The sequence below is a fragment of the Stomoxys calcitrans genome, chromosome 2 (assembly GCF_963082655.1).
Source record: "Stomoxys calcitrans chromosome 2, idStoCalc2.1, whole genome shotgun sequence".
Lineage (NCBI taxonomy): Eukaryota > Metazoa > Arthropoda > Insecta > Diptera > Muscidae > Stomoxys > Stomoxys calcitrans.
The window spans coordinates 158,010,011-158,033,512 of record NC_081553.1 but is presented as its reverse complement, the minus strand read 5'-3'; the positions used below and the strand labels follow the sequence as shown (position 1 = coordinate 158,033,512).

The following is a 23,502-nucleotide window of genomic DNA, read 5'->3' as shown; positions in this document are numbered from 1 at the left end:
TTTGTCAAATTCAAAAAATTGTACTCAGCTGTTCGCATGGTCATATCTTTAAGTTATGGTACTATGACGTAAATGTAGGAAAACATTTCAGCAGTTTTATTTATGCTTATGAATACACCATGGTACAATTAAGAGGTATTGTCACTAGCACAACAACAAAAACCTACCCACAATATGTATGTTCGCGTACTCAAAATGTGTCCATTTCCTTTTCATGGCGATTTCTTCTCCTGGCCGACACCCAGGATCTTTTTACCGATGTCTATATAAATAATTCGCGTTTTAGTTGCGACCTGACTCGGAAAACAAGTGGAGAGGCTAGAGAGATTGTTGCTAAACTTTCTCTCACGCATCGCAGTTTCGCTTTGGCATGGGCCGCTTTGAAAAGCGCCTACGATAACACCTGCATTTTGAACAACGGGCATATGAAAGTGTTCTTAGAGCTTCCGGTTTTGGATCCTAAGACTTGTTCGGGTTTGAAGACCTACGATGTATCAATACGTGCCTTTCCGCTATGGCAGTGTACGATGTCATAACGGATCACTGGGATCCTATATTGGTGTACATCTGCACCAAACGGTTGCCTGCTTCGACTGCCCCCTTTGGGAACTGGGTATAAAGGATAAATCCTCGTTATGCACTTGGATTGAACTAGACGCTTTTTTGACGTGTAGATTTTGTCCCAAACAGTGGCACTCTCTTCGATCTTGACCAAAGTTTAAGACCTTGTCGTTTGAAAACAGGCTCTCTGCAGCCAAGAAACAGAATTGCTGTCTTAATTGTATTTCTCGGGGCCATATGGTTAGAAATTGTCCTAGCGCTCAAGAGGCAATGTTTGCGGTGAAAGGAATCACACTCTGCTTCATCGTTCTACTCTTCTGCCGTTGACGTTCCTACCCCTCTTAGCAGTCTAGATGTCTACCTCTGCGGGTGCTAATCCCGCCGTGACTAACAGACAGGTGGTTCAAGTCTCACGGAATCGTGATGTTTTTCTGGGGACGGCTTTGGTGAATATTTTTCTTCAGTGTGTTCGTTATCCCGCTCGGGCTCTTATTGATCCGGGTTCGGAAGCCTCCTTCGTAAATGAGAGTCTGTGCAATAGCCTCAAATGGCCCTTCCAATCCGTTTTTGCTACCGTTTCCGGTGTGAATGGCACCGTTGCAGCCACTTCCAGAGGACAATGTTCTCTGTGTAAAGGGTCTAGAAAGAATTCTTCTCTCAGGCTGGAGACAATTGCATTTGTTCTCCCACTGATCTCGGGAAGTTTGTCACCCTTGCTATATCGCCGGGTATTGCTTCTTGTTTGCATGACCTGAATCTAGCGGATTCACAACTTTTCGACTGTGGATCTCTTGATTTATTACTCGGCGCGGATTTTTATCCGCAGATATTATTGGAGGGAGTCCGCAGGGGCGTTTTGGGATCATTGTAGCGCAGAAGACGGTTATTGGCTGGATCATATCTGGTCCGATCCCACCCCCATCCTTTCGGGTTTTTTCGACTACCGTGAATTTTGTCGAAGAGGAGAGCCTCAATAAAACACTACCCCACTTCTTTCATCCACGGGCCGATTTTTTGAGGAAAATTGTCTCGCTATTACTACTCGGAACTCGGAAGGCCGCTACGTTATCGCACGTCCTTTTAAGTCTGAATTTCGGACAAGGTGGACGTGTTAAGGATTCACAAGGGAAGGTCTGTGTCAATCTGTTGTCCTCTAAGACTAGAGTAGTTCTCCTAAAGTCGATATCGTTACCTCGTCTGGAACTTTGTGGTGCAGGAACTTCTTAAGATCGTTGTGGGTGAAATTGAAATCCCAATTAATAGGAATTTTCGCTAGACGGACTCCACTATGGTTCTCCCTTGGTTGTGCAAGACTTCCTGCACCTGGACTACTTTCATAGCAAACAGAGTGTCTCGCATTCAGGAGAATGTAGCTTGTTGCAGCTGGTATCTCGTGAAATCGGAGGACTTGGACAGTCTCGCTCTATTCCCGGCGGAAATTGCCCCTTCTTCACTCTGGTCCTCTGTGGTTGTCATCTGATTCATCGGAATGGAATCGTTCTAGTCCCTCGTCCTTATACATCGAATTGGAATGTCGCAATGTTCACACCCATTTCTCATTTTTCAATGCCTATGAGCAGGTTTTGGAAAGATTTTTGTCTCTCGATAGGACATTACGTGTACTTTCCTATGTCTTTCGGTGTTTCCACCGAGCTCACCCTGGCATCATTGTAATTTCGTTGATCACACCATTTCTCCACACGAAGTAAAGGCAATTAAGTTGCGGCTTTCTACCATCGCGCAGAAAGTATTTTATCCCGAGGAGTACAAATGAATTCAAGACAAAAAACTCCTTCCGGTTCGTAGCTCCCTCTCATCTCTGAATCCTTTTCTTGATGAAATTGGTGTTATTCGTCGGCCGATTAGTGAAGTCACCAACCCTTTCATACACCGAAAAAAAACCGATTATTCTCCCTTATGATAGTCGTTTTACTCGTCTGTTGATTGAATTTGTTCATAAGATCTCTATTCGTGGCGGTAATTAACACATGCTTCAGATTGTACGTATCGAGTTCTGGTTCCCCGTGTCAAGAATCTTTTTCGTAGGGTGGTGAATCGTTGTAAGACATGCCTGCTTGAGAGGAAACGCTCTTGCAATCAGATCATGGCCGCTCTTCCTCCCGAGAAAACGGTTATCACCAAGACCTTTTACCACCACAGGAGTGGATTTTGCCGGCCCTTCGATATAAAATCCTTCACTGGTAGAGCTTGTCGAGTCACAAAAGGCTACGTGTTTGTTTTTGTCTGCTTTTCGACCAAGGCGGATCACTTGGAGGCTACATCTGATTTGTCGTCTGCGACTTTTTTGGCAGCGTTTCATTATACGTCGTGGATGCCCTTGGGCATCCGATAATGGTACAAATTTCCTTGGGGCATCTCGTGAGATGGAAAGGGATTTTAGAAGCTTCATACTCGAAAGTCGGGAAACTATTTGCTTTTCACTAGGACTCCAAGAGATGTCTTGGCATTTTATACCGGCCTGTGGTCCTCACATGAGAGGACTCTGGGAAGCAGCGGTTCAAAAGTATGCCAAGGATTTCAACTTACGTTTGAAGAGCTTAGTACGGTGATTTCTCGAGTTGAGGCTTGTTTGAATTTATCCTATAACTGACTCCGCGCAAAATATTGTTGCTCTCAAACAGAGTCATTTTCTAATAGGCGTGCCTCCTTTGTCTTCCCCAGTATCTTTGATTGACAAAGCCCCTCTTAGCCTGGTGAATCAATATCGTAATATGCAGGCTTTGGATCAAAAATTTTGTTTTCGCTGGAAAGAGTAGTACTTGCATGGCCTGACCAAGTGGAAATGCCCCCAACGCGATGTCGAGGGCGATGATTTAGTTGTCATTCGACATGAACAACTACCTCCAAAATCGTGGAAGCTGGGTCGGATTGTTCAGACACACCCAGGCGAGGACGGTCAAGTTAGAATCGTAGATATTCGCACCGAGCAAGGGATTGTTAGGCGGCCGGTTGCCAAATTGGTTGATTTGAGCAACTAACTCCATTATCCTTATTACTATCCTTATTGCTCACTCAACCAAGTCTACCAAGGGCCCAATATACGAAATTTGGTTGGATCATTTCGGGTCTCGTCCAACCCTGCCCATTTTTTCTCGTACCTTATTTAATCGAACGTATATTATGAGCTTATTCGCACCGTAACAACAAGTTTAATGAATTAATATTGTATATGAATTTTTGGAAAATACATTGAATTAAAAATATGCTCACAGATACAGAATTTACGTTTCTTTTAGATTTAAGCTAATTCCAAGCTCTCACCATCCATTATTCACATCGATTTTTGTTATTTTTATGTTGCAACACTACGAGTTGTTGCAAGGCGGCCGGAATGTTTAAGTTCAAACGATAGGATTGTTCCTTTCTCTACCCCCCTCCTTTGAGCTGGTTCACATAGCTGGAATTAGAGGGAAGAGCTCTTATAGTTTTCCTGCAACCTGCCATGGGGCTTGTTCGTTAGCTCAGATGGTAGGGAGATTCTTCCCATTCGCGGAAATTCCTCTACAACCTCTCCTTGGCCTTGTTCGCTCAGCTGGACTGTAGGAAGGTTTATAAAGAGCACTTTCTCTTTCTATAACTCTCTTAGGAGCGTGTTTGCCTAGTTCGAACCTAGAATTTCCTAGTTGCCGAGAGGAAATATTGAGACATCATAAACGCAGCCGTCGCTCGCTTTATACCAGTCGGTCGAATACCCCAAGTGCGGCTGTGGGTTCAATCAGGCCATGTGATAGGACGGTCCTCGTGGCACTGAACCTATTATCTACATGGTCGCCATTCATTTGTGGAATTTAGGGATAAGAAGTCGAAGCACCGTAGAGTGAAACAGGGATTTCTCCAAGGTGGGGTGATATCTCCGGCACTGTCCAATCTCAATATATCCTCCATTCCACTCCCTCCAGACGGCATTGGGATCATATCATATGCGGCCATTATTGACTTCTGCGATAGGTTGAACGTCTACCCCAACGAACTTGCCTCATATTTCGCTGCAAAAAATCTGAAGATATCTGCCAACAGATCTTCAGCCACATTGTTCATTACAAATACGCGGGAGGTGAATACTGTGCTGACTGTGATGGTCGATGGAGAAATGATTCCTACCATCAAGTGTCCCAAAATACTTGGCGTTACATTCTCCCCACATGCCACAGCAATTTGCGATAAAGTCAAAAGTAGAAACAAGGTCCTCAAGTCACTTGCTGACGGCACTTAGGGTGCAGACAAAGAAACCTTGTTGACCACGTACAAAGCAATTGGCCAATTGGTTATGCAGCGCCACTGTGGTCTCGTCAGCTTTGAGTCACGCAGTACAATAATATTCAGATCTGTCAGAATGGCGCCCTCCGAACTGCGAGGGGCTGTCTCCTCAGTTCTCATGTGGACCACCTCCATCAGGAGACAAAGATCCTACCAATGCGAAGACATCACTAAAATACATGCTGTCTAATAGCAACACCTTTTGGGCTGTTATCGCAGAGACCATCCAAATCATCATCCAAGCGGCATATCAAGCAGGTCTAGACAACATTCATACAGACATGGTAGCATATGCGGTAAATGGCTACCGGGTGAGTGTAGTCCTTGGAGAACGAGCGCCTCCCATTGCAGCTGAAGAAATTGACCTCCCCCGGCAAACCAGAGGAGTTCCGACTCAATTAAATTCCGGCAGATACAGCCGCCTCAACTCCTACAGAGCAAGGATTGATGCCGACGTGGAAGATGTATGTCCAGATTGTAACCATGGACCGCATGATACTCGTCACCTGTTTAACTGCCCAGCCAGACCCACTCGACTCAGACCCAGATCCCTGTGGACGCACCCCATCTTAGTCGCAGAGTTTCTGGGCCTTAACACTCAACAGAATCAAGCAGACGAAAGATAGAATACAACAAACTGCTACAACAACAACAATAAGAAACAATTTGATTTTAAAGTCCTTAACTTAGCTTTTTCATGGTATCGTACTTTCCCAAGTTTGCTGTGGATCAATTGAATGGCTATGTTAAGCTGCTATTGCACAATCAGACATCTCATATGTAATTCCAACGAGTAAAAGCGACCTAAGTTCCGCCGGGACGAATTTTGGGAACCCACCACCATAGATTCTGCTAAAAATTTATATAAGATAAATTTAGTAAATAATTTTATTCTACATACCAAACTTGTGCCGAACCAACAAAAATTAAAGCTTCTAGAAACAAAACAAGGATACTCGAGAGACCGGCTTTTGCGGCTTGTAAGGGCTCAAAAAGTCAAATCGGGAGATTGGTTAATATGGGAGCTATTTTAGGCGATAGACCGTACTTAGCACATTTATTAGAATTCATAACAAAACACTATGTCTAAAATTTTAGCCAAAACGGACAAAAACAGCGGCTTCTAGGGGCTCAAGAAGGCAAATCGGGGGATCGGTTTATATGGCCCATCGGCTCATTGGTTTATATCGACCAAAGACCTACACCAATATTGAGTATCTGTGCAAAGTTTCAATCGATTAGCTTTGCGTATTCGACCGCTATCGTGATTTCGACAGACAGACGTTCGGACAGGCTAGATCGAATTAGAATGTCGAGACGATAAAAAAATATATATATTTTATAGTCTTAGGTCAATATTTCGAGGTGTTAAAAAAGGAATGACTTGATTAGTATATCCCCATAATAGAATATGCATGTAGAAACATGTCTTCATAAAAAATCACAATACATTTGAGAGTACATGTCGATTAGAGCGCGCTCTATTCGTATATGACATACACTAGACAAGTCTTATGAATACATGACATGTCTATAAAGCAATTCTGTAACTTATAACGAACATCGTTTAGTTAAATATGTCGACAAAAAATTGTTTACACTAACGATTATGTTATTTTATGACATAATTACCAGGTAGTGTAAACTGTTAAGTAAAATTTTTTCTCGCTAAGTGCGCTATCTGTCAACGAGTTTTGGTTGTGTATGTGTATACACAAACTCGTATACACAAAACTCGTTAAGAATCATAACACACAAACAATGAAAAATGGCGCAAACTAGTAACATACACAAAATCAGAGTTGCACTAATCACTGATTTTGACAGATAGTGTACTCAATATTTTTTTGTTGGTCAACTGTCACTGCCTGTAAATAATTATATCTTCTTTAATCCCTCGTTAACAGAAATCGTTATCTATTCTTTCTCTTTGGCAACTCTACCTAAAAACACAAAGAAGAATCGACAAAAATAATATGTAATTCTTCTCATATACTGAAATATTTCTTTTGTTAATTTAAAAACATCACAAATCTAAATAATATGTACACAATTATTTAGGAAAAGTATCATTTAAACACACGCTCATTAAATGACACACACGCACATATCCGAAATGTTTTTAGAAAAAAAAACAAGGGAGAAATACTCTAAAGCCATCGTAAATATTTATCTTTATTTATTTCGTAAACACAAAAAAATTGTCCGTCCTCTAGTTAACGAATTTCTATTCGATAGCGACAGCTGATTTTAACAATGTCGATTCGTTAAAAGTGACTACTGAATACCAAATTCGTTAAATTTTCTGTTATCACTTTTTAATTGAACGATTTTCTAACTTTGTCTTCTTGGTTTGGCTCGAGGTCATCGAAAAATTTACAAAATGTTTACCAATATTTCGACCACCTCCGGTGATCTTCATTAGGGTTTTACCTAAAAATTTAATAAACAAGTTATTTTACAAAAAATTAAAAAAACATTTATACATTTGAAAATAATTGCATTTTGAAGCAAAACAATCGACTTTTCCTTTAGAGCGCACAAGTTCGACTAAAGTGCTTTCATTTTTTTTTTACCAAATTCCTGTAAATTTGTGCACAATTGTCTGTGTCTTTCTTTAAGTTCATACGTTTGTTTGTAGCGGTGTCAATAATATGTAACATTTCTAACGTAAATCGTCTTTTCTGATTGGATTCTTGTGCTAGTATGTCTACGTCTTTAAAATTTGGTGTATGCCCTGTTAAAGTGCAATGTGTTGCAAGTGCGGTTTTTTGTTCTAAAAGTTTGTCTTTCAATTTCTGGACAGATTAGTGAGATGATAATCTTGTTTTCAATTTAGTTTTGGTTGTTCCTACATATGTTAATTGACATGAATTAATGTCATCCCCATTACATTTAATCTTATAAACTACATTTGATTTGTCCTCCTTTTAGTGTGTTGTGGCCTTTTAAAGCAAGCTGGTATTTTTCTTTATTGTATTTATTGGGATTGGTAAGCCTTTCCGAAAACCCTGGAATATACTTCGTTTTCTTGGAGATTTTTGATGTTGGTTCAATTTCGTTGTTCGCTGTTCTATTCTTGACGAATTTTATAAGGTCCTCAATAGCTTTGCTTGAGAAGTCATTTAATCGAAGTATTTGTTGAAGTTTCCTTTCGTTTTCTAGATAATATATTTTGTCACTGATTTTTAGTACTCTGTCGATGAAATTAGTAGCCGTATTTATTTTTATTCTTCTCGGATGATTTGAATAATAATTTATAAGTCTCCCAGATGCTGTATCTTTTTGATACCAATTTAATTTTAACTTATTATGATGTCGGTGGAAGACGATGCCAACATATGGCAATTTGTTGTTTGATTCACATTCCATTGTGAACTGGATTTGCGGGTGGAAGGAATTACGAACTTGTAGAGTATTTTCCACTTCCGTTCTTTCCAATACACAAAATATATCGTCCACGTATTTGGTCAGAAATCTTGGTTTTGTTGTCATTTTCTCAATTGAAGCGTCTGGTAAGGTTTCCATTACAATATCGGCGATTATCGGAGAGATGGGCGAACCCATTGGCATGCCTTTCTTTTGCTCATACAATTTCTCATCGTATGTAAAATATCTAGAGCCCTTTATGCATAATGTTAACAATTCTATAAGTAAAACCTTTGGTGTGTGCTCCTGGATGTCATTTCATTTTTCAGTTATAGTGTTTATGGCTTAATTAACCGGTATGCTTGGAAATAGAGATACAACATCGAAAGATATTAATATCTCATTGTCTCTTATTTCCTTGTCATTGATTTTTGATTTGAATTTTATCCCGTTTTTTATGTTGTATTGCGAATCTCTAGTCATTTTCTTCACTGAATTCCACTGCTGATCGTGTAATAGAAGCTTTACTACGCGTTTTTTAATCTCGCACAACATTCCATACAATTTCAACTTTTAATTTTTAATGGCAATTGCATATACGCACGTACATTCATACACGAACATGTCATTATAAGATTATAAGTGGTGCCCAAAATAGCTTGAGTTTAAAAAGCGATGTGTATTTTCTTAGTCTCCTGTGCAACGTGTAATTTTAAAAATTTCTTCGAAATACAAATATAGGTTTTATCAATTCAGAAGTGCCACACTGCTAAGATATCGAAATCGAATGTCTAAGGTAATGTACGATAGAAATATTTCGAATGTGTAATTGAATTTCTTACGAATTTGTCATTTATTCCTTAAACTGTGAGTCCTGTTTCAAACCAAACTACAAATATTTTTGTGCATATACATATGACAAATTCATTTTGTAGCAACTTTAGCGCTATATCAATCAACAGAATGAAGAAATGTTAAGTGGTCTTTGCAATTTAAGATATGAATTGTGGTCAAACTATTAATATAATACGTAGTGCAGATGAACACATCTTTATAAGAAAAATGTAGTAGAACACAAATTTACTATTTTTGTGTAATAAAACTGATTAGTAGTATCAAAGTATTTTATAAATACTTGTGAGATATATAAAGGTCGTTACTATTTTCAAGAAGAAGTAAAATAAAGCAAATCAAAAAATTTTAAATATCTAAAAAACGATTGATCTATGTAACTTATTTTTTCATGAACACAGGTAATGTAATGGATTCACCACACAACCCTACAAACGATTATCCAGATGGTCAGTGAATAACACTTTTACAGGTAAATTATATTTTCGTAAGGATATACGAACACCTGCAAGGGATATATGCGTATATGAAATGCTTAAGGTAATGTATGATTGAAGCTGATATGAAAAAGTGTAGTTTTCAAATTTACAAATGTGTACATGTGTGGACAATATACCAAACAACCATATGTGGATTGCAATTTCACCACATAAATTCGCATAATATTGTTCACGTAATAGTATGCGATATAACCTAAAAATGTATCGCAAAATGAAGTAGAACACATCTATATACATACGTCTTGATTTTAAACTTAAATTTTATACTTACACTTTATTATTGAATTCATTTTTTGAATATTTTTAGGCCATTTAAAAAGAGTTTTTTAATTAGCTGCATATTAATTAATTTACAGTTTTTTTCTAAATACCAGAACAATAACTATCTTACACTTTTTTCCAAAGAAAAATGTAGCAGAACATATCTATATACGTCGTGGCTTTGATTAAAAAATTGTATTCACAATTTTTTATTGAATTTAATTATTTTTTTTTAATATTTTTAGGACATTTCAAATAAGTTTCATAATTTGCAGATTTACATTTTAAATTTAGAGGAAACATTAAAGCTGTGCACATGTTTTTAATCATCTGGCATCAGTAAAATTACCATTTTGAGATGACAAGTTGGCAGCGTGCAACGTGGCTCAAAGCTCAACAGAGTCCTTTCTTCAAAAAGTAATTATTTTATCAGTTTAAAAATTTAGTTACTACTTCCACATAAGTGTAAATCGGGCGTTTTATGTATATGGCAGCTAAATAAGTGATACATGGAAAGTTTCGTGATGATGGGGTATCAAATGTGATCTTGATTAGAAAAAACGACAAACGGACAAACAGTACAGAAAGGAAACGCGGACAGACGGATATGACTAAACAGAATCAGGAAAAATTTCTGAGTAGAACCGTACGCTGCATAATAGCTACAATGGTGACGCAGGGTACAGAACTTATTTTAACTATAAATGTTATATAAATATGTACAATACTTTGTTTACGAATTTCATTCTAGAACCAAAATTCTCAACTGGATTACTTATAAAATACGTCATCCAACAATGGACAGCGTTTCGACACGGAATGTGGGTAACCGACCGGCAGAATATTTCATACTTTGTTTATTGGGATCAAAAGGGGAAAAGCTGGAGGCTATGCGTTAAAAATATCGTTAATTGTTACGATTCTAAAATTCACAAACAACTGTAATACTATTAGACGGCGCATAGGAAACATTTAATATGAAAAAAAGATGTTGCATGAAGTATGTAATTTTCGTTTAAAGCGAGTCCTATTTTTCATGGGACATATATGTATGTAGAACCATGGCGAAACAATTAAAGGTGGTCTCATTTGCACAACAACCACAAATCAAATGGTGTAATCCGCCATTTTGTCATCACGTTGATCGACATTTTGCCAACACACACAAAGAAATTTTTGTGCGTGTGTGTATACGGGTACGTGCATGAGCAAAAAATATGCGAGGAAGAAGATAATAACAAAGAGAATGCAAACAAAAATCTTACATCTTAATACCGTCAAACCTGACCGGCTGTTAGGAGCTGTTCGCGTAAATCCACCTTGGTGTAGACCGTAGATGTATGTAGATGTAGACACATAACCGCACATAATTGCCCATGCTTGTCGGCATAGGAAAAACGAACAGAAACACGTACATTCTAAGCAACTTCGTATGGCTTCGTTCGATTGACGCATTGTTGTCGTTCAACATAGCTACTTCACTTAAGCTGCTATCACACTATATGATTTTGTGTTATGACATGTCAAATTTTACATTTGTTAAAGTAGCACACAAAGTGTGATACGAATGAAACTATAATTTAACCATCACATTTCAAAATAACACATGTTATTTTTTCGATTAGACCTTGTTCTGCTTCTTTTGATAAAAACAAAGAAATCAGCTTTTTTTTTGTCAGCCGGATGAACTTTACCATTTAAGCATCTTTCTCATTTTAACAGTCTGTACGCATAAAAAATCAGATCAGATGTTTACATTTTTAGGTAAAGTAATACGTAAATAACATATACAAGTGTGATAGCAAAAATAATGAATAGTATGTAAATTAAAACATTTTCACAAACATATTAGATGAATTACATATGGGTAGAAAAATTGACATGTCATAGGAGAAAAACATAAAGTGTGATAGCAGCTTTAGTTGATCGTTCGGTGTTAACTGACCCTCATACACAATTTAGTACTTTTTCCAATTAAGTTAGTATGCCCACCACTGATGTGACACACGTGGACAAAAAAGGATACTATTGGGTTGCCCAAAAAGTAATTGCGGATTTTTCATATAGTCGGCGTTGACAAATTTGTTTCTTCTATCAGTTATCAGCTGTTACTTTTAGCTTGCTTTAGAAAAAAAGTGTAAAAAAGTATATTTGATTAAAGTTCATTCTAAGTTTTATTAAAAATGCATTTACTTCCTTGTAAAAAATCCGCAATTACTTTTTGGGCAACCCAATACATATGACAAAGCATGCTTTGATAAAAATGCATATTTGTCCACGAACATTTCATTAAGAACAGCTGTCCGATTCAAGTTAATCATTGAGCTGATAAGGACCTCCTTTTTATAGTCGAGTCCGATCGGTGTTCCACAGTGCGATATCTATTTGTGGAGTAGTCTTTACATGGCAAAGTACCTTTAAAATTTCGCCAGCATTTGAGGGGATAGCTACGGTTAACAATTTGTTATAATATTCTCGCCAGGATTCGAACGCAGGCGTTCAGAGTCTTAAGTGGACTTGCTAACTTCTGCGCCATTATGGTCTCCTGTAGCGCATTTTCGGTTGCGTTACAAAGTGATATCCACTGTAAGTCAGATGTTCTGAATAAAATATCAATGCAGGTTGGATCGATATCATTCAATTACAGATAATGAGAAACAGTTAAATGTGATTTGCGCTATATGGTACTAAAATAAACAACAGCAGCTGTATGTATTGAAGATTTTTATAGGCTTCATTGGATGACAACTAATGATTTGATAATTTCTTGCGCACCGGCCTTTTATAGTTTACAACGTTTCTCTTTTTCATGAAAATTTTTTTTATTTAAAAAATCTTTTCATAAGAACGACCCTATTAGGTCTATGTGTAAACTTTTTCTGAAGAATGTTCGCAAAAAAAGTTTTTCGGAAGTATCAAATTATTTTAAGGCACGTACTCAGCTCTAGCTAAATTTTCGTTTCCATAAGAAATGCAATCGACATATTCTTAAGATGGCATCGACTTCACTGAATGAAAATCCAAAGTCTTTTTTGCACCGCGTGATGAATTTATTTGTTTTATCAGAAGAAAAGTTTGACAGTTTGGCGTTGTTTTTCGCCATGTGTAGGCTCACGAAAATTTCGCTTAATGGGCGTACCGCCTTTCCTCTATTTTCAGAAGTATACCGAAACTATATCCAGTAAAAAATTGATAAAGAGGAAGCAGCTGAGTATTTCTCATACAGTTGCGCCTTAAATACTTGTGCCAAAAACTTGTTTCATCGCAATTTTCAAATACTCTATTTTGCTTTCCATTACATTTCAGAACAAAATTAATTTTCTTTAAAAATTAGTTGAACAACTATGTAGCCTTTGAACAAAAGGCTAAAAATGGCCAAAATTTGCCCATGAACATTCTAGTAAGGAACAAGTGCAAAGGTTGTGGGAGGTTCGAATATTCTCCATTAAAATTGACAGGATGTTGACATAAACATTCAGAAAAATTTGTTTGTAAAAGCAACAAAAATGTTTTGTCTAACAACAGAAAGTTTGCTGGAAATGGAACAGCAAACATTTTCTGCTGTTTTCATATTGTAAAAAATCTGAAACAGTTGTATATTTCATCTTCAGAGACTTATTGGATATACATTTTTTTCTTTTTATGGCTAACCGTAAGCTAATCATCGAATTTTTAGTCTACCCTCATACATCTTTTATTTGCATGTTGCTATTATCAAGCTACATATCCACTTGAATTTCTTTGCAGGACTCTCAAAAACTTAACTTTATATTTCAGTGTTAGGTTCGTATGATACTCTTAAACACATTTTATTTGATCAAACTATACGTTCACTTAGGATGAGACTTGCTCTAAAATGTTTATGTTCTCACTTCTAAATGACTTTGATTTAAGTTAGTTAGCGCTCAGATACTTGATATGAACATTTCAGATGTAAAGAAAGCAACACTTTGGGACTTTTGCAGGAGGACGGAACAAATTTGGACTATAGTGCCATAAACCCTTTATTTGAGTCCCATATTGCTTTTATAGGACTACATGTCTACTTGGAGGATAGGCCGGTTTTACGCTTTTCGTCACATTACCCCCAAAGCGGTCATGTACTCTTTGGGGTTGTTAGGGGAGAGGCGACTTTGCACATATCTCGTTTTTTCATCACACAATCATTCTAACTGCGAAAATTTGCGGTTGCGTTGAGTTGAGTCATATAGAAAAGAGAAATTCATTTTTTTACATAGTAAAGTTATGAGCGCATCACTAAATACAAAATCCCAAAAATTACCACCAACTATTTCGTTCATTTAGTACCACACAATTAGTTACTTCGACTAAGCAGAATCGTTCATAGTAGGTTATTTTTATACCCTCCACCATAGGATGGGATAGGGGGTATACTAATTTCGTCATTCTGTCTGTAATTACTCCAAATATTCGTCTGAAAGTATAAAGTATATATACCACGTGTTTTGTTATGACATCCAACAACTGTGCCAAGTATGGTTCAAATCGGTTCATAACCTGATATAGCTGTCATATAAAGAGATCTGGGATCTTGACTTCTTGAGCCTCTGGAGGTCGCAATTATTATCCGATTTGCCTGAAGTTTTGTACGACGGATCCTCTCATGACCATCAACATGTGTTTATTGTGGTCTGAATCGGTCTATAGCCCGACACAGGTCCCATATAAATCGATCTCTCTATTTTACTTCTTGAGCCCCCAAAGGGCGCAATACTTATTCGAATTGGCTGACATTTTACACAGGTCTCCAACATATAATTTAATTGTGGTCTAAACCGGATCATATCTTGATATCGCTCTAATAGCAGAGCAAATCTTTTCTTATATCATTTTTTGCCTAAGAAGAGATGCCGGGAAAAGAACTCGACAAATGCGCTCCATGGTGGAGGGTATATAAGATTCGGCCCGGCCGAACTTAGCAAGTTTTTACTTGTTTTAATTTTGTTTTGTTTAAATACAATAAGTGACACCCAGCCACCCACTGCAGTTTGCATACGACCAGTACTGTAATTATAATATTTTATGTTTTGTTGTGCGGGTTCGCAGTAGATATGCAAACAACAACAAAAAATTGACCTTTATGCCATGTAGCGCCACGTACCTCACTCCCCCCCCAACTAAATAGTGATACTCTTTCTCACACACATCTACCAGTAGCTTCTCTTTAAGATCCCTGCTCCCACAATATGGCTTACATTCACACAAATAACAGACGCTTAAGTAAAAAGCACTAGCAATTTACTGTGTTTGTGTGTCTTCTTCTTTTATTGAAAATTAATTCCTAAGTTTTGTGGCTTTTTTTCGGAAAATTAATTTCTGCACATTTGTGATGCCAATTTCTTTAAAATCTATTCAGCCGTTTGGTCGTAATACTCGTTTGTACCACAAACTCGCCTTTATAAAAGCCATGGCCATTTAATGATTGCTGTGTTTTATTTTAGTACTGGATCGACAAGTCATAAAGGGCAAAAATAAAACACAAAGAATGATTCCAGTCCAAGTCTGTTAGTTTGCAATGAGAACGAGGAAAAAAGTGAAAATATTTGTAAAATTTATAAATTAATTTTGCAAAACATGTATAGTCATTGAAGTCAAATTAAATTTTTTAAGATGTTTGCACCTAATACTATAAATAATTGTTTTTAATTTTATTTTGTCATTCACAATAGAGGTTATTTCTGCATGTGGCCACACTTATTTGTGAAAAACATCATGGCAATCCTGACGATAGATGTTCTGCATATGCTAATGCACTGATAATTTGTCCAGAACTTCGTTGTCCTAGATAGATATCATGGGGCGGTAATTTCGTCACAGGTTTTTATGTCGCTTACATCAATTTCGCGGTTATGCAAATTGAAATTTGAGTGAGTCGGGTCACTTGGGTGAAACAGAATTAGAAAAACTGATTCAATCGTTGGGTTGGGGTACAATTAGTATGAAGCTATTTTTCGGTTTTAAGTTGTGCTTGTTTAATTAATTTCAAGCGACAGTCAAAAAAAATTTGATATCTATAGAAAATGCTAGAATTGTCTTTTAGAGCACATAGATTGTAGAATTTTCTCAAGATTTTAGTTTTTTAATCAGCTGTGAATTTCATAAGAAAATTTGAAATCATATATCCTTTAGATCCATGGTGGTGGGTATTCATATTTTGCAAAATTCATTTCCCACAATGTTAGTGTAATTTTAATGTTATTCTTATTGTTTCATGAGGAATGTTTTCTTGAAAGAATGTGCTTATTAGTCACAGGTTTGGCAATTATAAGGGTTCACTTTGCGCATTTTTTATGCGATTTGGCTGAAATTTGGAATGAAGACACTGAAATAACCAAGGCAAATATTACATAATGGTATACGATGTATTATGCACGTTTTATAGACCTCGTCATGTTCTTTCTCCAGAGTCCTATATCATGCAAATCGTTTTGGTCGATCGTTAGTTAAAGCCCCTTAAAGTTTAGAGAAGTGGAAAGTGGTCAACTTTAAATGCCTGAAAGCATATTCCCTCTTTTACAAATGTCTTGAACATTTTTTACCGCTCAGATCAACAGTCCCATATGACACCAGGTTTTTGTGGGTGGGGAAAATCCCCTGACAATTGCTCCCTATTTTTTTATTTAATTTGATTCCAACATATAAACCGATATATGTCAGTTGGGGATGTTTTAGGGTGGGGCCTCCCCTCTAAGTATTTGATCCAAAATTTAGATATCTGATTTGAGATTTTGGATTACTATTTATTTCTCTGATTTAACTCGTCAATATGGGGATCCTTCGTCTTCCGTTCCGGTAACATATACAGAGGGAAATCCTTTCTGGCGGCTACCAGAATCAAAATATAAGGGAAATCCTTTGAATTTGTCCAGTTTTAAGATCAAAATTCAGTTTCCGGATTTATGATGATTGGGACTGAGGAAATCCAGTTTATGTGGTCCGATTAGTCCCATTTACAATATTTAAGTTTTGATGAAAATGAACGGAGGCTTTCAGATGGGTTACAAAACATTTCATACCGAATTTCGTGCACATCGAGCGGAGATAATAATAACTATGTCCCTATAAGTGTATTGAATTTATTCAATTAATTTATGTTATGTTTAACACAATGTTGCACAATTCATCTTTATATATTAAATAAAATACAATAACAGCAAAAAGCCCCAACTCTCAAATTCCATATAAAAAAATTAATAAATGCATTTTTAAGCTAATGGATTAAAAGGGGCACTTAAAAGATATTAATCCTAATTTAATATGAAAGTAAGATTGAGTTTCTACAAAAAAAAAATTTGGAAATTATATTTTAAAAAATTATGATATTTTTTTAAAGATTTTCGAGACAATTCCGAAAGCTGAACAGAATACTATGCTTTATGTAATTTTAAAGATAGCAATTCTGAAAGCTGTACACATTGTCTTATACGTACGAAAAATTATATATGAAAAATTGATTTTCGAATAAATACGCAACTCTTTCGATTAAAGCGAAAGAGTTGCATATTCTCTATTCTTATTTGACATATATAATGAAAGTCTTCTGGACACAGAAAGTGACAGCACATATCATGTGATAGCAATTTTAGGATATGTCAATGTATTTTAAGGTGCTATAGCGTATATGTGCTTGTCTTATGGCATGTCACTTGAAATTCATCATGCATGACAAAGTTGTCAATTTAAAGGCACGCCCCTCAGGCGAACATTTTGTTTCCATATGTGTTTGACTTATGACATGTTAAATTTTGCATTTGTTAAAGTTTAAGTTGCCCTTTGCGAGCAGTATGCACCTCTGGTGAAACTTTCGTTGTCATAAGTTCTTATCCTTAGCGAAATTTACGCAGCTCAAATGAAATTTTCTTTGGATAACAGGGTGACATAATAGGCATTGCATAATTTTTTCTCGCGATTTCGAATGAAAATGTATATTTTGACAGGTCCATGCAATATGAAATAAAGTCATTTGCAAATAAAAACGGTTTATTTTAGTACTTATGCACTTTATTATCAAAATTATTAAAAAATCACGTGATTCGTATGTGAGATCCAAATCCAATCGCGTGATGCATGGCCGTTGTGAAATTTAAATTATTTCTGCATGATTGAAATCGTGTTCACGACACTGATAACGACTCAAAATAATTTCACGATTATCATTATCCTGAGCGAAATTATAGGTTTCGATACTGTTACCCGAAATTTAGCTTGCAGGTAAGCAGCTCAAATGAAAGTTTCTTTGCGTAACAGGGTGTCCATTGTCAAGGACAATTCTTTCTTGCAAATAAGAGTAAATATATTTGTTTTGATAGCTTTATTCGAAATGAAGTAATTTTTTTTTTTAGAAAATTAAAAGGTCAGTTTCACAACATATGTACTCATTCACAATTATTATTAAAAATCGGGCAAAATAATGAATAGATGTTTGTCACCATCTTGTACACCGAACGACAAAAATATACCAACGGTACCATAGTAACGCAATACTAAAACAATACCGTATGGTTTGGATGAAGTAAAGCAGTGGCGGGAAAGTTCACTCACGCTATTGCACATATTTGTGAACATGCACAAGAACATAAGCTCAAGGGGGTGGAATATTTTCCACACTAGCACATGTGTCCAACACTGATATAAAGCATTACAAATACCATACGGTATTGTTTTGGTATTTATTCACGGTGTTGTATCGATTATTCTTTCGGTGTAGTCTACACAACTGTTTTCCAGTGCAGGCATAACTTGACTGCAAAATAAAAACGGTTAATATCAGAACATATGTACATTATAAGCCAATGATTATTAAAAATCGGTCAAAATAATAAATTGATGTTTATTGCTTCTTGTAGTTTTCAAAACTATTTTCCAGTGGAGACATAAATGTTTTGGCTAAAACCGATTATTTTAAGTACAAAGCTAAAAAAACGTTTGCCGTGATTGGCAGTCAATTCCTAATAGTCTACTTCGGTATATGAATTAATACCAAATGGTATTGAGTACGTTTGCCAATAATGTGAATAAAAAATTATCAGCAGGTATTGGCGACGTACCGCCCTTTTTTTAATCAGTGTCCATATTGAACAGAAAACAAATAAATAAACAACTACGGAATTTATTTTTAACGTGTTATTATTATTTTTAGCGGTTATAACCCTGGCCCGACCTTTGCGAACTTTACAACACTCAGAACAACATTTTCCTTTTGCTATTTTAGACTCTTGAACCGCATCCAAATATTCATCGTATTAGTCTCTCATTATCTTTCTGGATTTACAGTACCTCCTCGCTCAATAAGTTTTCGAGTCGTCTGCCTTACACTTCCTTGACCCCAAAGTTGAATGATCGTTCTGCACTGTTCATAATAAACAAATTTGGTCATATTTTATTTTTCGATTAAATAAGTCATGCGGACTTGTACATAATACCCAAATTATTTACTAATATATTTTATATTGGATTGTGTCTTTCGTTTTAGATCTAAGCTATGTTTTTGAATGGGATGTAATAACAAAACTTACAATTAAAATATCACACATATATCTGTTTACAGTTTAATTGAATGAAAACCGCAAAGGCGAATTTCACGGTTAATTTCAGTACATATGTACTTTGTTAGCTAAAAATGATTAAAAATCGGGCAAAATTAAAAATCGATAGTTGTCGCTATCTTGTATTCTACACAACTAGTTTTCAGTGGCGACATAAATGTTTTGTTTGTTAAATGTCCTTGTTATTTATTATTAAATATTATTATTTATTTTTCATTGAAGTTGTCTTAACTGAGTAGTCATACATTCATTATTATATATTTATACTTCAGGAAAAAATGTTTATAATATTTTATCTTAAATATAGTCCATTAGACAATAAGGTCTTAGTGCTTGGCTAATATTTGAGCAAATAAATAAAATTCGGCCAAAATTATAAATCGAAGTTTGTCGCCATCTTGTATTCTACACAACTCTTTTTCAGTGCACACATATATATTTTGGCTACAACCGAAAATTTCGCTTGAGGTGCATACTCAGCCTTAACGCGAATAAAATAATACCATCCTTTTTCTATGGGTGAAGAGGGTACAATTTTTATCCGATTTGGCCGAAGCTTCATTGCAATTTCCGTCTAAATCAGTTTATAACCTGATATAGTTCTTATATAAACCTACGAGTCTTTGATTTGAATTCTTGAGATTCTACCTTTTTTTTATTAATTTAAATGAAGATGAATGTAAAAGGCAACAATATTTTTAAAGTATCACACTTTTATTTATAACTTACTTATTTTTCTTTAGTATTTTTCCTTATTTTGCTATATGCAATTGTCGTTGACTCATTCAAAGAAAAATACTATTATATTATCTTATCAAATTCTAATAAATTCTCACTTAAATGAAGACGCATCATTCGCTTGGTGTATCAAAATCAACCGATGAAAAAAAATGCAGATTGATTACCATTTAATTAAATATGTATCATAATTTGAAAAATCGATTTATTTACCATGAAAAAATTATATTTAATATATGCAAATGCAAATTATGCCCATGAACATATCATCTTCTTATAATAGCCTTCTGGAATATTTGATAACAGAACTGGACATGCAAAATAATAACAGAACTTGACATGCAAAATTTTAGCCGAATCTTTAAAACAATGCGCACTCCAGAATCTCAAGACGTTAAGTCGGGGGATTCGTTTTTGTGACTGTTATATCTTAAATGAAGTACGCACCTCAAACAAAATTTTTGGTAGCAGCCAAGACATTAATATCTCCACTGGAAAATTGTTGCTCGATTTGTAATCATTTTTGGCTTATAAAGCTATTAAAACATATATATTCATTAAAAAAGTTTCATTTCAGCTGCGTACCTGCAAGTGAAAATTTCGGCAACGTTAACGATACATCGCTAAGGATATGTCAATGCATTCTTATGGTAACAAAAAAATTGGCCAGAGGTGCATATTACCCTTAAGCCTAAAAAGAACAATTTAAGTTTTCACACATTTTGCATTTCTAATTTTTTAAAAGGGAGTTTAATAGTTCGCGTGAAAATACGAACAGAGTACCAACCCTTATGCGATACAACAGTTGTTCTGTCGAAAAGTGGAACTTAGAACTAATGGCCCGTTTGCATGGCAAATCTGATGCATGGTCATTGTAATAGTATTGGCGAAATCAAAGGTGTTTGCGTCACATGTACACATAACCATCAGTTATGGCTGAAAAGTCAAAATTATTTAAATTTTTTCATAAGTATGGAGAATTAAATAAAACCGAAGAAAAGATGTATGATCGATGTACCGTTTTTGCAAAAGCTGTAATCAACACGTACGCATGATGAATACTATCATGATGTGCCGTATAAAAGGCCCATAAGTTATTTTAAAATACTGGTCATATTGTAATTGTCAAAAATAATAAGAATAAATAAAATATTTAATACCTAACAAAATTTTAATTATTTATTTTAATTTCAGGCAAACCAACTTTTCGAAAATGATGTAATATGCAACAATCTAATTAAAGTATCACACTTTTATATGTGCTGTATTTGTACTCTCCTAATTCATATATGTGTTTAAATGGATTCATTGGTTGTTATATATGCTATGTGTGGTCAAGAGACATATTGGGTTGCCCGAAAAGTAATTGCGGATTTTTCATATAGTCGTCGTTGACAAATGTTTTCATAGCTTGTGACTCTGTAATTGCATTCTTTCTTCTGTTAGTTATCAGCTGTTACTTTTAGCTTGCTTTAGAAAAAAAGTGTAAAAAAAGTATATTTGATTAAAGTTCATTCCAGGATTCACTGAATCCTGAGTTCATTCTAAGTTTTATTAAAAATACATTTACTTTCTTTTAAAAAATCCGCAATTACTTTTTGGACAACCCAATAGTTTGCCTGCGGCGTGACAAACTCATATAACTTCAGGCTTGAAAGAGCCCAAAACAAAAAGCCGATTTAAAATAAATAAACAACCCATATTTGGACGATTGTTTTTTTATTTTGCCCGAAAGACTGTCAAAACTCATTATAAAAAAATGGTGACGAAGAAAATGCGAACATATTTCCTAAAAGTGCTACTGAGTTCTATAAGCAAAATAGAAGCGACGTGTCGCTGCGCCAATACAAATTTCAATTCAATTAATTTCCAATGTAATTAAATTCTAACGAAATGGCCATCAATCAACTCTGTTTCCATGGTTTTGTCTTTGTTGTGTGTTGTTGTTTGACTTTTGTTTGTGTTCTGGCAAAAAAATAGAATCCGTCGAATTTCGCAATAATTTAATAGACATTTTCGCTGCGAATGAAGTCAGTACTAGGCTTTAGTCGTGATTTTCTCTTCATTCGTGAGTGATTAGTGTCGTGTGCATGATTTCACTCACTCACGCACCAATAATTTTAAATCAATCACGGCCACGCGCGATCACGTGATAGGATTTGGATCTCACTCACGAATCACATGACTCACGCATGATTAATTAATTTTTTTATTTACCAAAGAACAAAACGAGGAATGCCAACATGTATGAATCTAATCTGTGCCACATTTACGATATTAGGAAGACCTCTTGGTCGTATATGGTCTTTCCAGATAAGGTTCATATATGTGTAAAACTACTGTTTTTTGTGCTGTGCATAGTGGAATGCTCCGTAGAAGTAGTTGTAACTGCAGTCGCGGGCAATCAGATATCCAGTGGAGAGTCTCAGTGAGAGGTCGGGAGAAACTGGCTCAAAGTAAAAAAAAAACGAAAGTACTTCAGTTGCCCGATTTTTTCATGCAGTCTGTGAAGTGACAAGGTTAAATAGCGACCCTCATTGTGCATACACTGATTGAGTTGATTTTTGAAATTCGTGTCCACTCTTTGCAGCATATCAATTGGTATGTTAGCAATTATGTCGCGAATGCTATTTTTAAGATGTGCTATGCGCGTTCATCTCCTTCAAAAAAATAAGGACCAATTATTCCTAAAACTAACATCGCACACCCGACAGTAACTCGTTCACAATGACAGTAACTCGTTCAAATTCAATCTGAAGTTCACAATGAAGTGGTGAAGTTCTCGTGGATTTATACCATTCCAATAACGCATGTTTTGATTGGTGACGCAGGCGGAAATATTAAAGTTAGCCTCGTCACTGGAAAAAAACTATTACGACCGTAAGAAAAGAAGCTCTCGACGCTGACCACAGCATTATGGCAATTGAAGGGAGAGAGAAACAAACTTGGGGACTTCCCAATCACAAATTTGAGGCTCCCTAGACCACAACATTATGGCAATTGACTGTAGAGAGAAACAAACATGGGGACTTCCCCACCGGATGCGGCTCATCCCCCTCCCGCCAACTTATCGCTCGGGATTTTTTCAAATAAGTAAATTTCTCTGGCGCACATTGTGTGTTTCAAAATAATATGTGTGTTTACCTCTGAATGAGATTGTGACGGGGCAGCTTACTGGCCAGAAACCTGCCTTAACAACGCCACCGGATGATAACTGCACTTTCGCACTTACTTTTTAAAAACACACACTATTAATTTTGTCCCCAACAAATTCAAATGGGGTTCTTTTATTTCAGCAGGGAGTTTGATGGCTTTAGGTTGTATGTTGTCCAAAAAGGTTACTGTAGCACACGACTGTCTCTGTCCCTTCTGCTTTT

The 23,502-nt window shown here is 36.0% G+C and overlaps 2 long non-coding RNA genes across 9 annotated transcripts; one reads left to right on the top strand and one right to left on the bottom strand.

The window, feature by feature from the left end:
• Window positions 1-6,985: 6,985 nt before the first annotated feature.
• Window positions 6,986-8,810, bottom strand: LOC106088226 (uncharacterized). Its single transcript, XR_001221410.2, has 2 exons — window positions 7,326-8,810; window positions 6,986-7,272 (listed from the first exon to the last, which is right to left on the bottom strand). It is a non-coding gene; the product is annotated as an uncharacterized LOC106088226 (long non-coding RNA).
• A 161-nt stretch (window positions 8,811-8,971) lies between these two features.
• LOC106088225 (uncharacterized) lies at window positions 8,972-22,332 on the top strand. 8 transcript variants are annotated; one of them, XR_001221403.1, is made up of 6 exons: window positions 8,972-9,383; window positions 9,462-9,532; window positions 10,097-10,238; window positions 19,315-19,425; window positions 20,703-20,797; window positions 20,871-21,294. It is a non-coding gene; the product is annotated as an uncharacterized LOC106088225 (long non-coding RNA). The 8 variants fall into 8 exon arrangements; XR_001221401.1 differs by having other exon boundaries at window positions 10,067-10,238; XR_001221402.1 differs by lacking the exon at window positions 10,097-10,238.
• The last annotated feature ends 1,170 nt before the right edge of the window (window positions 22,333-23,502 follow it).